The following is a 14,569-nucleotide window of genomic DNA, read 5'->3' on the forward strand; positions in this document are numbered from 1 at the left end:
AACTACCCCTAGCCAACGGTGTACCGTGGGAGGTCTGGGACGGAGTCAACCCTGGCTAATCCGACTCGGAATTGAGGAATTAATCAAACTCGATCAAACACTCGATTAGTGATGTAGGTTATTATAGGCCTCGATAAGTATTGTTAGGCTCGGCGATAAGTCGAAATCCATTTAAATAGTAAATACAGACATGGGAAATAATATCAAACACGGAAAATAATATCAGACATGGGAAATAGCAGACAATGAGGAGGTCTGAAAGAGGCCAACAATAACGGACCCTGTTAATTGATTACCGACACGAAAATTAATTTTTCGATAGGGAAAATACCCTGAATGAATTTTGAACGGTATGTTACGCCATACTAACCAAGTATTTAAACTGCCCATTATTTTTTCACTCTCTCTCCTTTATTGTTGCCCACAGTATTTGCAATTATTTTTTTGTAAGGGTGTTATGACTCAGTGTTGCAAGAAAAAGTGTTCTTTTAGTTTAAGGCACATGAATTGTTATACGAGGACGAGCAATTTGGAAACAAGAATTGAATATCCGTATGTATATGATAAACATAAAACCCTTGTCGTCAGTTTTGTGTGTCAGAGATTTCCCCCCTGTTCAATGCACCTACTCGTTTGATTTCTGTTACCGCTGATTCGTGCGTGAACACCATACGGACAGACTTTCCATGAAGTATTCTATATATCTTTGATCAAACACTCAGCTCTGATTTTTCGTACAGTCCTGCGAAAGTTGCAGATCTTACTTTTGGGTACATACGGAATCTGAAAGTAAATTGTCCAGTAAAATGCGGCCGAATTGTGGCTCGTAAAAAACAAGCAAGATTTTTCACATGACAGTTAAAAAAGCAAAGTGCTCAAGGTGTGTGTCTTGTGAATGAACGACAGCCGTGAGGATTACTCGGGATGACAGCACCATAAAACTCGGCTGGTGTAACTGATGTGGCCTTCGACTCAACGCATCGACTGCAGTCAATTTGACACCGTCATGATTTCTACGAATTTTAATTGTTATGTTAGTTTGGTTATATTTTTCATCATTCGTGTTTTGTTCTGCTTTTTTTTTAAACACGAAACTATCTTACTATTCGACTGTTAGCTGTGTTTGATTTTCATCACCAAACGTAAGCTTACCATCTAACTGAGCGTGAAAACCTTTTTAAACTTGGACCGTCCATTTTGTCAGTTCTCTTGGAGGAGTTTCGTCTCTGCTCACGTTATAATAACGCCAGTTACGGCGCCTGGCATGTTTTCAAACCTTTGTTTGGTTTTCCTGTTGCTGCTTGTTCCGAAATTTCACTTTCAATTAACGAAAAAAAGCTAGAGAGAAGTCCAGAATATGGTCGGACATTGAACAGATTGGCAGATGGCGTGACAGCTTAAGCTCAGCTCCGTGTTTTGTACTCTGATAGAGCACGCTCTTTCAACCAAGGGCAGCGCACGTTATATCCAACTTCATTATAAAAATCCTTGCCAATTACAAAGTTACTTAACGTTTATTCTGATATAATCATTTTAAGAGCTAATGTCAACATGCATCAGACAAACAGCGGCAAGTCACCCAAATTCGTTTTCTCTCGTACTTTCATATTTTGTAGCCCGATATGTCCGAATAATTGTGGTGTAGTTTTTTTGTGAAAATATATTTTAGTTTTTGAGAAATTAGTTTTTTCGTTCGACCACTCAAATATGCAAATTTTCACCCTGAATATTACCCGAGTTGTGTGACCTCGTGTAACGAATTTACTTGACCTCCGGTATTTCTGTCGGCATAATCCTTTGTTTTATCATCTAAACTTAATCCCCTGTCATTATTGAAGCTGGCAAAGAAATATTTATTTTTTGGTGAATATTTTTGTCCGACATACTTTTTCTATGTCGACAAGTAGCATCAAAACAAAGACAGTTTTAACAATGACCAATGTGACAGAATCTATTGAGCTTCAAGCTTTTAAAAGACAAAAGGATGGTTATAAAGTTACTGTAAAAATTTCCGTGTGTATTTGTGTCGTTATATCGTGAGACGAACTCAAAGTCCGGCAAAATTTACTTGTTAGCGCCTACTTGTCGCCACCGTTTATTGGCATATCGAGGCATAAATCACCACAATTTGTGAAACAAATCTAACATAACACTCTTATTTATGATTTTATAAGACCAATAAGCTGTTTCGGCTATTATATTACGCTTGAGTATTACTTTTTGCCGGGAGCCCAGGTTTTAAGTTGTGTTTTCCCCTATCCATTTATATGAGAAGCTGGTCACGCAATAATTGATACCAATACAAATGAATATTTACCCTGTATGAAGATTTTTGTTTATGTTGAATGGATAATATTACAATATGTTACTTTTGTAGTCACTAATCGTTGTTTCAGTAGCAGCGTAGCAATTCAAAGCGGGTTGTTGCTTCAACGCTATTGAAATTTATAGTGTTCTGGCAGGAGAGCAGAGCGCGATCGGAAATGGGTGAGGATGCTTGTCATACCTTTCAGTGGTCAAAATCAGTGATCTGGTACCTTTTACGGTGTCTCAAACTTTAGTGGACTACCAGATACCCAGCTGGTACCTTTTAGGGCGTTTTTCTCTCAATAAAATGCCTGAAATAAGCATTACTAGGACGATTTTAATGATCTGACTTGAGTCATCGATAAAGGAGTTTTCCAGACGTCTTGCGTACTATCTGTGGTACACGCTTGCCAATACCCCAATAGGCATTTGGAATCGACTTAGCCCTACCTTTACCATGGTCGTACACTTCTTTAGGCACTCTACAACTACTGATGAAACCACGAACCCACCCAACACCGGTACCGAGATTTGATCTATGAGTTGGGCAAATTGTAAAATCATCTCCGCAGGTAACTTAAAATGTCTTTTTTACAACTACGCAAGGGCCGAGCTGAGATAACGTCGGTCTTCTCGATAACTATACCCAAAAGTCCTACAAGCGAACGACTTAAATGAACAGCAAATCTCCTTGTTAGCATGTAAGATGAGACGCTTATACAACAGATCAATTGGTTAAACGGTGTGTAGCTTGCCAATCGAATTGACTTTTGTAAACATTCTTTGACTTCCGCCGGCAAAGGAATCATTGATGGATCTGGACATTTTAGTTTTCTGAATACAGCAATTCTTGGAAGGTTTTTATAGATATGAAAAGAGAGGAAAAAACCCATCTCTGCGTAATTCGGAGGTTGATTCATCTTTGAATTTATGTGTCACGCTTGTCATGCAACTAATATAATAATGTGGAGAAGATTTACAAACTGTAAATTAAATCTGGCTAAAATATGGTAGAGCATAACTTGATCACCGAAACAGCTAATAAAATCATAAATAAATAAGGTAAGAGGTTATGTTAGATTTCTTTACAAACTATAGTGATTTATGCCAGTAAACGGTGGCGACAAGTAGACACACCATGTATACTTCATAGTCGCTAGCAAGTAAATTTTGCCGGACTTTGAGTTCGTCTCACGATATAACGACACTAATACACAAGGAAATTTTTACAGTAACTTTATAACCATCCTTTTGTCTTTTAAAAGCTTGAAGCTCAGTAGATTCTGTCATATCGGTCATCGTTAAGACTGTCTTTGTTTTGATGCTACTTTTCGACATAGAAAAAGTATGTCGGACAAAAATTAAATCACTGAATTTCCCATAAAATATTACTTCTTTTTATTTTTGGCGCGAAATACATATCCTTCTTTATATACAAATGAAAAGTACAAGTCACATTTCAATAATAACAGCTCTAAAGTTTACTTGTTGTTCTTCTCTGTCTGTCACCTATCAACAAAATTGTTTTACATTTCGGACAGTGCATAACCATTTCTGGACCAGAGTTCCAACGCACCTCTGTGATCGCATATAGTTGCTTCTGTCTCTTGTACAAATATTTCTCCTTTATGAGATGCACTCTCCTCTGTTGATACCATTGCTTTAAGTTCAGTGGAAACGACAGAGTGAGGAATCGAGATGGCGGTTTTGGAACGTGTTGCTGAACGCTTGTTACGGTCAAGCCTTGTTGATTTAAGTACTGATACACTGTGATCATCTATGTATCTTATAATTCCTAATGAGGTATCCTTCTTTCATAAAAAAATGAGGGTAAAAGACGATTTGTTATCGCATTCAAAATTGTGATTGGCGTGTGTTATTTCTCACCTTTGCCATGAACACAACTCAAGTGGTCTTTGTTTCTTAGACAACTTTCGGCCGCAAATCGTGCATTTTAGTACGATCGATTCTTTTCGATTATTTCTACATAGAGTGAGCTCACATCATTATTTAGATCACCATTAGATCATGTATCCAACGTATCCATCGTCCAGATGAAGGGAACTGGTCAGAGAAGTCAAAATAAAGTTGTGCGTTTCTCTTGCAAGCCAGCGGACTCCATTTGGCGCTCATCTTTGAATGTACTTTTCATCGATTGATCGCTCGTGAGTTAAGTTATTTCTTTTCTCAACTGTTTTGCCTAATATAACATTTCTAAAGAATGGTTTTATTGTGGTTCATTGGGAAAACGAGAACAGCGTGAGTGGTGTAAATGAAAAGAAAGTCGTTGGCGCCGTGGAGTTAAAAGAAGGGACAACAGTTTACATATTGACTGGTACAAACAAGGGTCGAGTGGCCATTTATAAAGCTACGATTTTGAAAATTTGTGGTGAGTAAAAATTGCCATATTCGTTACGTGATCAAAATCTCATCAAAGAATAGATATAAAGGCTTGAAGTAAGCTTACATAACGCTCTGCGCAACTGAAACTAGAATAATTCTGAGAATCGAATCGGTCACTTACATGTCGCAGTTTCGTAAGCTTATGCTTCACAATGAAATCTATCAGTAAGGTTTCAAGATTACTTAGTCACGTTTTGGGAACATTCAAGGTTCATAATACAAACTGTGATTAAACAAACCTTATTACATAAAAAAAGCCCTCCTTGGTAAAAACAAAATACTGTATTCAGCCCTTTTTCGGTAAAATCTATGGGAGAGATGCACTAACTCCTATATGAAAGTAATTCAATATAACAGAGATTTCCCAATCCCGGTGCACTTTGTTAAATTGAGATTCCAATGAATGCCCTTTTCCTTACAGCTATCTAAGGCCTTGTCTGAGCTTTTAATACATATTTATGTATATGTATATAAATATATTTTTTCAAATTCAGATGTCGTGGAATCGAGATACAAAATGGTCAAGCTTCTTGTAGACAACCTCATACAAGGCTTACAGGGAAAGCTGTGAGCCCAGGAAAAAAAAAACAAACAGCAGCTAAGTTTGCAGTTTAGGATAACTTCATTCTAATTTATTGTTACAGTTACAACAAGATTTTAATAAAAAAATCAATTATATTTAACTGTAATTAACCCCTTCACTCCAAAGAGTGCTAGGTCAAAATTTGAGAAATCTTTGAATTTCAATGTGCAAAATCAACAAAAACAAAGAGTAAAACATGAAAGTGCTGCTTGACAGCTTACATTTGAATGTTCACACACAAGAGTTTTATCCAAATAAGTTACAACCACATAAAATCAAGTCAAAGCCTGTCTTTGGGAGCGAAAGGGTTGAATACCATTTGTATCATTATCCAAAATTAAATGATTCATTTTAAGACTATTTTTAGACCGATAGTATTTATTGCAATAATTAAAATTTAAGATATTGTATTTTATGGAAAAGAATCAGCAGATTTTATTCACAATTTGTGTCTAACCAAATCTAACGATTGATGAGGATTATTTCACATGAATAGCTATAAGTAATGTTTAAAAAAACGAGCAGGAGTGTTTTATCGGGTTTTTGACCCGATGAAACACGTGCTGCGAGTTTTTTGAACGACTTCAAAAACATTCTTGGAAAAGCGTGTGTCAAGAGAGTTCATAACAATTATGCTTTTGTGAACGTTAGAAATTAGCATACGAGCAAAACATTAGGGATTAAATTAGTATGCAAGAAAATCAAATCTGACACGTGTTTTGTACTTTTCTTCTACTAACCGAAGAGGACATGGCGTCCTGTTCCAGAGCTTTTCGGAAGCTTAGAAATGCCGAGGAATAGAGGAATTTAATCGAGAATGCTATCCCAAAGTCAACACGTGCAGTGACAAAGTGGTCAGTGAAACTTTTAGTAGAATGGCAGAATGGTAGGGAAAACAAAAATCCAGCAATCGAGCCTTGCGCCTTCACAACTGACAAGTCTAAAGTGCAACGCCTGGACACTGATATAGCCACTATGACGGCTGAATCACTGAACTTTTGGCTGATTAACGTGCAGTGTCTTTATATCTGATAAAACACCGCATACTAATAAGGATGAGGTTTATCGATATAAAGTCACTGCACGTGATGTATTATCTACCATTTGATAGGTTAATGGGCTTATGAATTATTAATGAGTTTTTGAATTGAGGATTAATTCATTGGAAGTTTTCAACAAAAGAAAAATAAATCAAATTCCAACCTAATATTACTACATGTTGATGTTAACATACAATAAAAAATATTTTACACGTAAACCTGAATTAAGCTTGTAAATAAATTTCATTGAATACTTGAATTTTAGCTGGGATTTTTTAATTTTTAGTATTTATTTTATATTAGTAGCCTCACGTTTTTGCTTAAAATTCCCAGTAATTCTCAAACATTCCTAGAAATTCCTGAAAAATCCTAGAAATTCCTAGGAATTTTTTAGATTTACAGCTTTTCAGGGAAAGTCATTGGTGCTCTAAGTTGGAATTCCTAGGAATTCCAAGTCCTGTTGGCTACAAACTTGGAATTTCTGGGAATTTTTGGGAATTTCTAGGTTTTTAGAGCCAGAGTTGTTTTAGTTGGGAATTCCCAGTCCGAATTTACCGTGAAAAATTCACACCTCTTATTCCTAGGAATTCCTAGGAATTCCAAAATCCATTTCGCAAGGGTACTTAGCTTGATGTATTGCGTGACGTGATTTTTCTCTTTGTCATACAACCTATTTCGCGGGTTCTACAAGTTGGAACCAAAATTAGTTACTGTAACGAATTAGAATCGAGAGTTATTAAAATGACCGAAGAATTTTACATTTTAACGAGAATTTTATCTTTTAAAATGTTTACTTGATTGATTGGAAGCAAAGATTGGAGTGGCTTTGGGTATTTCAGCCCTGATTTGGAAAAAATAAAACATTTATTGGTATGTTCTAAACATCAGAACACCTGAGAGGACACTGGAAATGTAGTAAAAGTATGTATGTGACTACATCATGAGACAAACGAAAACACTTAGCTTTTATTGTTACTCACCACGATGAATAACCACAACCTTTTCTACGAAATTAACCGGATTTATGGGCGCACAGCCCTAAGGTTGATTCGTCGACATGAGCGTTGTTCGAGCAAGCTCGCACGCTACACCAACCATCTCACCTTCCTAACAAGGTGCATCAAGAACCGCGTTGTTCCTAAAGATCTACGAGTTCGACCGCCAGTCCCCACCAAAGGCGCACGCAGAGTCGTTGAACTCGCATCCGTGAGATTTCTAATGGAACAGATCAGATTGACACATAAGGCCAACAGAATCTATAGCACAGAGCATAACATCCGCTCTCTCGACGAACGACGCTAACAGAATACTAGAGCAGATTAAGACCAACACCTAACGAGTCTTTAACACCACCAAAGACAGACATAAGCAGAAGTTTGAAAAACTTATTCGAGAAAAACAGGCAGGACTGAACTTCGCTGTAACTCCTGGGAATATTCCTCCCCCAGAGATCATCGCCAAGGTCGTAGCAGCCGTAAAACAACTCGACGCCGAACAAGCAGATATTGTCAGAAGAGCTGTTAACGGTATCCTTCAACAGGCGGAACCACCAGAGGCTAACATAACGAAGTAGATGCGAGATACACTTAAAAGCCTGAAAGAAGACGAGTCCATCGTGGTTCTCCCAGCAGACAAAGGGTGCGCTGGCGTAGTCTTGGATACCGACACCTACCGAGCTAAGATGTCTACGCTTATTGAGAACGGACCTTACCAGCTCCTCAATAAAGATCCGACAGACCGTCTGACCCGCAAGTTGTCTGAAATGCTGCTTACCTTTAAGCGAAGCGGATATCTATTAGAGGCCGTTTACAAAAAATCAGAGCCCAACACAAACAGCCGCCTAGAATCTACGGTTTACCTAAGATCCATAAGGCCGATGTACCGCTAAGACCTGTCGTGTCGTGCGTAAACACCTTTGCATATGATCTATCCGCTCACTTAGCCAACATCTTGTCTCCCTTAACAGGAAAGTAAGAGTACACGGTGACCAACTCAGCCCACTTCGTATCCACCGTCAGCAATGAGACGATCCTAGACAACGAGATCATGATATCTTTCGACGTAGAATCGCTGTTTACCAACGTTCCTATCGACGCCGCGGTACAAACCGCACTGTAGAAACTCGAGAACGACCCAAGCCTTGCAGACGGCACCACGCTAACGCCTGCACAGATCGCTGACCTTTTGACCATCGTATTGAGATCCACATACTTCAGCTACAGATCAATTTACGAGCAAGAAGACGGCGTCGCCATGGGGAGTCCGGTTTCCGCTGTTATTGCTAACCTCTACATGGAGAGTTTCGAAGAACAGGCGATAACTACATCATCCTACGAGCCTAGGATCTGGACGCTACGTTTATCATCCTGGATCGCAAAAACGTAGATGACTTCTTACAGCATCTAAACAACCAGCAGCCTTCCATCCGCTTCAGCGTCGAGACAGAGAAATACAACAAACTCGCCTTCTTAGACACAGCAGTCCTAAGAGAACCTGACGGCCGCCCCACCGCCAGCGTATACAGGAAGCCCACGCACACCAATCAATACTTAGCGTATGATTCACACCACCCTCACTCAGTAAAACGCGGTATTGTTATGTGCCTTTACGAGCGCGCCAAACGTCTCGTAACAAAACCCTCCGTTATCTCTGAGGAGAAAAAACATCTGTCATCTGTTCTGGTTTCTAATGGTTATCTTTTTTCAGAAAACTTACTTAACTTTGCAGAAACTTACCAAAACCGGAAAACCAAACAACAGTGCCGAACCCGCCAACGAGTTCAAAGCTACTGCGGTTTTACCTTATGTCAAAGGTCTGTGCGAACAGCTTCGCCGTTGCCTACAGCAACAAGGCGTACGCGCTGTTTTCAAGTCGGAGACTACGCCAAGATCTCAGTTAGTACGACCAAAAGACGCTGTCGACCCGGCTGAAGAAGATGGCATAGTTTACAGGATTCCCTGTGAATGCGGCAAGGTGTACATCGGAGAGACTGGAGGACCTTTGCAAGACAGAATTAAGGAGCACGATCGATAAAAACAGGTGCTAATGAATTATCCGCTCCACTAACCACCTTGTTCAATTCTTGTATTAACAAGAATGCATGGCCTAGTGAATGGAAGTATGGGCATTGGGCCCCAGTATACAAAAAGGATGACAGGAATGCAAAGGAAAACTACCGGCCCATAACTCTCTTACCATGTGTAAGTAAAGTTCTTGAGAAGTTGGTTGGAGCGCAGATCAACTCTGGCTTTGGCAATCGCATTTACCAACACTCATCCGCTTATCGCAAAGCTCACAGCTGCGAAACAACATTGATCAATTTAATAGAAGATTGGAGACTGGCGAGGGATCGAAAACAGGTTGTGAGCATACTTTCAACTGACATGTCAAAGGCATTTGACTCGTTACACCCACCACTACTTCTGAACAAGCTTGAAGCGTACGGTTTTCAGGAAAGCGCTATTCAACTTTTAAACAGCTATTTAAATGAACGGAAATATCAAGTAAAGATCGGCTGTCATGTTAGTTCGAGCCGATTCGTGAGTCGTGGCTGTCCTCAGGGTTCCGCGCTTGGCCCGTTGTTATGGAATGTTTTCCAGAATGACCTATCCTACTGCCTAACAGCGAACTTGTCTATGTATGCCGACGACCATCAAATTTACCACGCAGGAGCAGACCAGGCAGCTGTGACTTCCCAGTTAAAGGATAGTGCCAACTTAGCAACAACGTGGTACGATTCTAACTTATTGGCGGGAAACCTAAAAAAGTACCAAGTTTTGAACTTGGGCTTCACTCAAAATGACAGCAATATTTGCGTGAATGATGTTGTGATTGAAACTAAAGATAATATCATACTTCTAGGAGTAGTGTTAGATTCTAAGCTAAATTTCTCTGAGCATGTAATCTCTATCTGTAAAAAAGCCAGCCAGAGAATTGGTGTTCTAATGAGACTACGTAATTTAATTCCTATGAAATCTAAGTTAATATTATTCAAAAGCGCGATATTACCATTCCTCACGTACTGTCACCTAGTGTGGCATTTTTGTAAAGCGAGTGACACTCGAAAGCTTGAAAGACTACAAGAAAGAGGACTTAGAGCGGTTTTCAAGGATAATAATTCTAGTTATGAACAACTATTAGAGAAGGCAGATCTGCCAACACTACTAAATAGTCGCTTACAGGATCTGTGCATCCTTATAAAGCATAAACTGTGCCCTGCATATATAAGTAACATCTTTAAAGAACCAAATAGTAATTACAATCTGCGGCAAGCAGATTTCTCTATACCTAGGTATGAGACAGTCACCTATGGCAAGCACTCTATTAGATATTTAGGGCCTAGGCTATGGACAAAACTACCCAAGAGTATCAGGGACGTCACAACCCTAACGTCGTTTAAAAGCAAGATACGCCAACTCAATATAAGTGAACTTTTAGATGATGGCTGCGCAGGCTGTAGCCTTTGTTCATTTTGACTTCTGTGTATTTTTACTATAAATCTCTTAATGAGTTAACTATAGATATTTTACCTACTACTGTATATAGTTTTTTTTTAGTTTGTTTATTCTCCCCTAATTGGTGTCCCCAAATTAGTAAGGAATTTGTTCCCTGGCTAGACGGTTTTTGACACTTTAATAAAGTTTCTGTTCTATTCTATTCTATAGACATTCCACTCGCCCGTACCGAGACCTCCGCCGTTTCAGAGCATGTCCACAACACAGGATACAAGCCACTCTGGAACGAAGTAAAGTTTATTGATCGTGACCCTTATTACTACACGCGCAGGGTCAAAGAGGTAATTCATATAAGACTTCACCCCAACAACATCAACAGGGAGAGTGGAATAGAAATTCCAGAAGCGTGGATGCCCACGATCAAAAAACACAACAACAGGAGAGCCGTGCGACAGCGGACCGCCGAGGAAGCAAATCACTGAGTGAACAGCAAGGATCGAAATGCACCAATCAGAGCTGTTGAAAAACAGCTATCACAGCAGAGCATCATGCTTTATAAGATCACGCATGACCTCATTGCCTGAAGAAGACTAGCAATATGCAGTCGAAACGTCGCGATCTACATCACAAGTGACTACATCGTGAGACAAACGAAAAAACTTAGCTTTTAATTTCAATTATATTTCAACGAGTTCTCCGTATAGTAGGTCTCATTTTCCTGGAAGTGTTTAAAAAGTTAAATACTCGGGAAAGGAGTACGCTTTCATTTGCAGAAATCTAAAATTAGAAACTCAAGAGGGCAGAGCGGGCTTGATTTACTACGAATATCCTGTTGCATGACAAAAGGTGCCGTGATAGACTCCTGTAATACTATGTTGAAATAAACTTCATGGTGGTTGGTTGATCAGTATTCTACGTGGTAATTGGTAGCTCGCGTAGCTACGAAATTAGTTACTGGTTTGGCCAATCAGCTAGCGGTTATGGAAAACAATACAGCTAAGGTCACAATAGGACTTCCCGTGAAAAAAATTGCGTTAGATAGATAACTGCTCTAAGATCGTACTCTAGTGCTTTGTCTAACGAGCCACATTCTCTTCTGTCAAATCAATTTCATTAGATGGCTTGCTTGAACTTTGAATGCGTTCTAACTATTTCAAAACAAGGCTAAATCGGTCGGGAATTAACTTTTACACAACACAGAGACACACAGCAGTTATTAGTCTATTCCCCGCCAAAATTACATTATGGCGCGAAATGAGTGAATTCCGAGTTGAGACATCGTATGCGAGATGAAAACCAAAACTTCATTCGTAACGATGTAATTTCTTCTTTGAATCTGGAAAAGTTGAATTCCTCGGCAAGGAAATTGAATGGAGAATGGCAAATTTCGCGATTCAAAAGACGTTCAAGTTCGGTAAGTTACTTTCATTGAATTGTTGTTACACGTAACATAATTTTTATTTTATCTTTTTATTTTTACAAATTTTGTAGCAAAGGTTCAAGGTTACGTCACTGATAGCATTTGTTTATGGAATTTGTTACACAAATTATTCTAAAATTTTATTAATTCTCCTTGTAAATACAGTAGTAATTAGTTGCGTTTCAGTAGCATGATTTGCTTCAACTCAGCATACATCCTGTACAAAAATCAAAATTGTAACGCAATGGGGGGGACGTTGCCTGTAACAAATCGGAAAAGGAAGAGTAGGCTGATAAGTTTCTCGTGTGTCCACAGGTCAAATCCTGGCCCGCCTTCTGATGAGCGTTACGGTGTCACGACTACTGTAATGTCATTATCAGAACGTTTACAAGCATAAATAGGTTGCGATATTTTTTTATTTTTTCATCACGCGGACGCGATTATTTTCACATTCACCGGAGATGAATTGACAGTCTTTACAAAAGATACTAGTCATTTGATCGCTTTCGGGCGCTGATAAAGAGCGCGGCAAAACCCTAGTGGCGATTTCTGTCCACGATTTCTGAAGAAGTGTAAGCAATCGGGTGCATTTCCATTACTGAGTTAACCACAAAGTATTCGATATATTTGAATGTAACTGATTTTTTTGCTGCAAAATCACAACGGTGACAAAGCTTCACAAAAAGCGTCTACGTGTCTAGCGCTAATGAAACTAATACAGCCTCGAAAAAGAATAATTTACTACAGAAAGCATCCAATTTATGGTGAAGCATTACTGCTCTTAAAGCAGAAATGCCCCATCTATTGTTATCTGTTTTATTTGTTGTTGATAGAAATAAAACAGGCAAACCTTAATTTAGAAATGACATGACCTGTATTCTTCCACGTCATTGGTTTGTTGAGGAACTTAGTTGCTGAAGAGTAAGTTTCATATTACAAACCAAGTCTGATTGGTTGACACAGTAACTTATTTCCCAAACAGCTAATTAAAATGTATTTGAGATCTGATTGGTTCATTCAGAAACTAAGATACCAAAAATTTCAAATATACATTAAAATGGTGAAGTACATATTTAAATGGTGATAAAGTTACACATGTGGAAGTTGTGTACCAATGAACACCTTATGAATGATTGATGATTTCGGCACATCTGTGAACATGAGACATTTTGCATCACAATAAAAACTTTTATGATCAAGGAATCCAAGAGTCCTTTGAGGTTAGAAAGCAAATCTGTGATATGAGTACATTGGATCAACTGGCAATTCGCATTTAACATAATTGACTGCTGCTTCATGATAAATCAATATTAAGGTAGAGATTTACTAAAACTTAGTTTGAATAATAAATTTTATGATCTTTAAGTTATAAACATATACATGTATGTATATCTCTTGGTAAATTTTGTAAAGCATACCTTTTATTGAGCCAAAGTTTTAAGCCTCTAAAATTACTCCTTGTCTTAAGACCTTCACATTCAAGGTATTGAAAATTTGTTGGAATTTATGTGGACCTCAGGGTATTTATTAATTGCCTCAAATTCAAATCCCAGAAATTCCCAAGAATTCCACCCTTCTTAAATTATAGGCAGTTTGTATAGCTGAGAATTCTTTGGAATTCCTTAGAAAACTGGGAATTTCGGTTCACAAGGGTTATTTGTATAGTTGGAATTTTTGAGAATTCCTAGGAATTCCCAGAAAACTGGGAATTCAATTCACAAGGGCCTTTACCTGTCCTTGTAAACAAACCATAATGAAGCATGATATGAATTAATTTAATCTCACCCAGTTTGAATGTAGAATCCGAAATGTAATTAACTTACTGGGGAATAGGAAAATCAATGTGTTTTTCCTGCATCTGTCATCCTAAATATCACAAATCAATCATGCCACCACTTAACCCTTTAACTTTAAGATCAAATTTGTAATTCTCCTTACTGTCAACCATACAATTCTTATAATGTAAAGAGAAAAGTATGGAGAATATGCATACTGATGTTAAGGTGTTTATTGTGTAAAGGGTTTAAGACTTTTCTCTTTACATTTCCTGATATGCTGGTAAGGACAATTTGTCTAACAATTGTGAGGTTCTTCAGTTGATTATCATTTCCTTTACTCTCATAACCTGTTTGATTCAGGGGTGATATTGAAAGGAGAAATTAGATGCTAGTCACTCTCAATGATTAAAGGGTTACTTACCGTGCACATTTTATATGCTCCCTGCATTTGTTAGCAACAATGGTTAAGATTGTTTGGAAAGCAAACAAACAAATGAACAGAAGACATTAAAATGAGGGAAACTGTAAACTTTACCATATGATAGAAAAAACATTACAGAATACTTAGGAAGGGAAACTTGTAT

At 38.3% G+C, this 14,569-nt stretch overlaps 1 pseudogene; it reads left to right on the forward strand.

Annotated features, from left to right (window-relative positions):
• Positions 1-4,005: 4,005 nt before the first annotated feature.
• Positions 4,006-8,451, forward strand: LOC136279365 (uncharacterized; annotated as a pseudogene).
• Positions 8,452-14,569: the final 6,118 nt, after the last annotated feature.

This window comes from Pocillopora verrucosa, chromosome 1 (assembly GCF_036669915.1).
Source record: "Pocillopora verrucosa isolate sample1 chromosome 1, ASM3666991v2, whole genome shotgun sequence".
NCBI classification, from domain to species: domain Eukaryota; kingdom Metazoa; phylum Cnidaria; class Anthozoa; order Scleractinia; family Pocilloporidae; genus Pocillopora; species Pocillopora verrucosa.